Source organism: Cynoglossus semilaevis, chromosome 13, assembly GCF_000523025.1.
Source record: "Cynoglossus semilaevis isolate Cse_v1.0 chromosome 13, Cse_v1.0, whole genome shotgun sequence".
In the NCBI taxonomy this organism is placed as follows: domain Eukaryota; kingdom Metazoa; phylum Chordata; class Actinopteri; order Pleuronectiformes; family Cynoglossidae; genus Cynoglossus; species Cynoglossus semilaevis.
The window spans coordinates 13,273,416-13,277,690 of NC_024319.1; positions in this window are offsets into that span (position 1 = coordinate 13,273,416).

Consider the following 4,275-nt stretch of genomic DNA (forward strand, 5'->3'; position numbering starts at 1 on the left):
TCTTTACATGTGACTGCCAGCCTGTTAAGGTCATATTAAACCAAAGCAATCCACTTTAAATGGTTATCTACGACGCGCATTAAAAAGCTCTTTGCTGCCCTTTAAATATTGTGATTGGGTTATAGGGGGGGTCGCTGTTTCGGAGCGCTGATCGCTCTCCCAGGAGCCGGCTTCAGAATATAAATTGAGTAATATTATAAAGGCGGGCACTCCAGAAGGACTGGGTAATGAATAGGATTCATGATCTGAGGAGGAACAGGAGGTCATGCAATGAAGTGAAATACTCTAATAACTCCAATCCAAACTCACTGGATGATGATACATCGACTGAGAAAACCCTTGTATTCCTGTGTTTTCTTCTCTCTCTCCCTGCTCTGCTGGAGTGACACGGTGATACAGACTGTCTGTCTCTGCACAAATGGCAAGAGGGATTTCCTATGTGAGTGTAAATGATAGTTGAAGTTATTATTATTATTGTTGACCAGTAATATTAAGGCCACATTAATAAGAGAGGGCTAAAAAGGTCGCATGAAATCTCCTCAAATCTCCTAATCTTCGCAGAGAAATGAATAAGACAAAGAGAAAGCAAGCTGACTTATATTGTATTACACATGCAATTGCATCATCTTCTGCAAATGTCTCAAGAAATATAGCCAGCAGATCAGGAAACAGATTACTCCCAAACACAAGATATTAAGATTTTTCTAATAATCCCTTCATGATTATGATTTTTTTCCCCTCTCAGGAATTACATCCATCTCCTTATACCATAAGCTGTGTGTGTGTTTGAGGTGGTGCATGGATACTTTTGCATGTTATCCCTTAAGATGCAGACGAATCTGTGCCACTCTGTATCTGACCCGTTTACTTTGTACCTGAGTAGAACTGATTAATGTTATTCAACTGTACCGGACTGAGATTAAAAATAAAGCCAGACTGCGTGGCCTTTACCACAAGGACGCTACAGTGATGATATCAAATATAAGCAGATCAGCATGAAATAAGGAAAGACTATGGTGGTGCCACACTGTAGCAGGGTGGGTCGTGTGCTTGCTGTACAGCAGGACAGTCACAGGTTGGAGCTCAGCTAATGATCTCCTATCCTTTTCTAAGAGTATTCTTTTTGTACCTTTATTTTACATTTCAACAACTGCGGATTAAGACAATCTATATTAAACACTCTAAATCAGAGTTTATCAACATCAGGGTCACGACCCCACATGGGGTCACTTGGAATAACTAGTAAATGATAAAAAAATAAAAAAATCCAACTAATTATTCTTCTTTTTATATTAAAAACATCACATACACTTTAACTGTATTCTTTCACTATTAAAAATATTAATAATGAGTTCAAATAAAATGCAGCATATAAATATATCAGAGCTGGCGCTGGGAAATAAAATGTCACTTTGGATTTGAAAAAAATTCCATTTATTTGTTTGGATTTAAATAATCAAATATGGAGTTTTAAAACTGCACTCGGGAAAATTTTTCATTCTGCTCAACAACAAAGTCATGACTTCATTACTACAAAGTGAAGTGAGCAACATGAAGTGGAAATATATTTGTTGGAAACACAGTGGACCTTTGCCTTGTTGTCTTGACAAATAAATAAGGCAAGAGTGACTTTTGACTAAATTACAGCTTTTTCTTTTTAAAACATTTTTCTGTTCCACCTTCGTGGGTGTGTATTCAGGTGCTATATCTCCTGTGAAGCCTTGTGTCTCTGTGCCAGTCTTCATTTGCTTTTTAAGGGTTTTTTTCTGTTTTTTTTCTGCCTGTGTACTGCATTTGAAGAAGTACAGAGTCGACTCCCACACTCTGGTAAACATTTGCTGTTATATCATGCTTTCAATAGAAAGCAGCACGCTTTCTCTCTGTCAGCGGATCTTGATGGAGTGTATAGGAGTGCTGGAATGAGTCGGGCTTCTTGCAATCAGGCACAGGGAAAATGGTTAATTCCACTTGTGATGACACCGGCTCGGCAAGCACAACAGTTTTCAAGTGCTGACACTGACCAGTAATGACTGAACGAATGGATAGAGAATAGAGAAGGTGCATCTATGTGTGTGTGCGTGTGTGTGTGTGTGTGTATCTGGAAGGAATGGAAGGAGGAGGGTTGAGAAAGGGATAGAGGACTTGGTGAAAGACACACAAGCGCTGGAGAAAGAAAGAAATAGAGAAAAAAAGAAAGAAAGAAAGAGATAGAGAGAGACAGAGAGAGAGAGAAGAGAAGGAAGAAAGAAACATCTGCTTCTGCACAATCACTTCTCAGCATCTACAGTCCCAGGCCAAAATACCATTAATACAAGTGTCAGAGAAGTGAGTGGAATCAAGCACAGGGCGATGGCTTTGAGTCGCTTGCGAAACAAACGCCTGGGATTCTTTGAGGAGGACAGGCCCGTCCGTGACGCCTGTCCATTCTTCTGCCCTGCCTTTGTTGCCGTGCTGCCTCTGCTGTCCGTCCTCCTGACTCCTTTTATTTTGTGCAAAGATTAAATTGCACATGATCTCTAATGTCTCCGACCCCGCGCCCGTCGTAGGTCCGCGACCTCCGTGCAGCCCAGATAATAGAAACATCCTCTGTTTGTCTTGTGGCGAAACGCTTGTCCGCCACAGTCCAGTAACCCACCATTGTCACACAGTCCGAAGCAATTAAGTAAAATACAGGATAAAGCCCGGGTTTGTCCTCTCAATATTTATTACATCCTCCTTTGTGAAAAGAGCTCTTTAGTCTCTGTATCTGAAATGATCACTAATGCAATTACATCTGCATTTAGAATACACATTAAGGGTAATCTTCGGCCCTTAGAGAGGAGTCCGATGTGCCAACGAGAGGAGATAACGAATGAAAGTTACAAAGGATGTTGCATGACTGTGAATCTAAGGCTCTGCCTGTGAGTCTGGGACACGATCACTTCATTCTGCTCATTTCTTCTCTAAAAGACAGATTATTTAATCATTTCCATCATATCTTCTCTAAGTTTCTCCACGTGGCTTTTTCTCATCTGTTTAAGCTCAGACTGCCATTTTCTGCTGCTCTTTTTTTTCACACAAAACATTGCGGTGATATATGTTGTGGCTCCACCGACAGGAAGCCGGGCTCGTATGATGATAGTAAGGAGTTGAAATTTTCAAACATGAAAGCGGAGATGAAAATAGGGCTGGTTAGTCAAACAGGAAAGGGCACTTGTCAACAGGCTCACCAGTAATAAGCCTTTGGTTTCCACAGATGTAGTTATGTACATGGCCACAAGAGACTTAATTAAAACCCATACAGTCAGTGTGCCTGGTGTTTCTGCAGAAGTTGCCATCATGTGAAGGGATTCATTTTCTCTGACAATCGGACAGCGTTGGGAAACAGAAGACTAGGTGGCCGGTGTTCCTGCTTCACAAAAGATGAGTCAGGAATCCCGGAGCAAAGGGAATTAAACAGTTAACGTCCAGAAATGATGAGCTCAACGTGGTGCGGTTTCAGTGTGGATGGTGGAATAACTAGGTAAAGAGGAAGTTCTGGGTTTGGAATGATAGCTGGCGGATCTGTAAGCAGTGGAGGATGTCATCAGCCTCTCACCGGTTCAGACAAATGCCTTTACACACATATACTGTATGTCATCAGCTCTTTTATAAGAATAACTTATCAGCTTAATGTTTGGAATTGACCTGACAGTCTCTGTATCAGATTTTCACTTGTAGAGAGTGATTTTATTTTCAATATTTTTATTGTCAACTCTCGTCAAAAGTTTCCTTCTTCACTATGTGTTGCTTTATATTCAACTGCACGTTGCCTGTTTACTGTTCTAATTTGCACAGTGTATATATTTGTATATACAGCATTTAAAAAAAAGTTTTATCACTACATTGAAGGAATAACTGATGGAACTGTAAATAAATTTGTTATGTTATTGTATAAATCTGAAGTAAGGTAAAATAACTAAACCGGTCACATGACACATTAATACTATAGGCACACGTTGAAACGGGTTAACAACTAAAAGTTCCAGTGGAAGCTGTGCTGCTGGTTCCACCCTGTCTTGGACGAAGACTTCTGTCATTGGCTGGAATGCGTCTCCAGTCTGCAGACAGTGAATCTGAGCCACTGCAGACTCACAGGTATGTGTTTCAAACAGGACAAGGTTAGGTCTCAGTGCTCACGTCCCACCATGCAGCACCGAAACACTGACTCCTGATTGTCTCTCTCCTAAACCAAGTATCCACAACTAGCGTCCCTCTGTGAGAACCAGTTTGCTGACAGCCTGGAGCCAGTCCCTC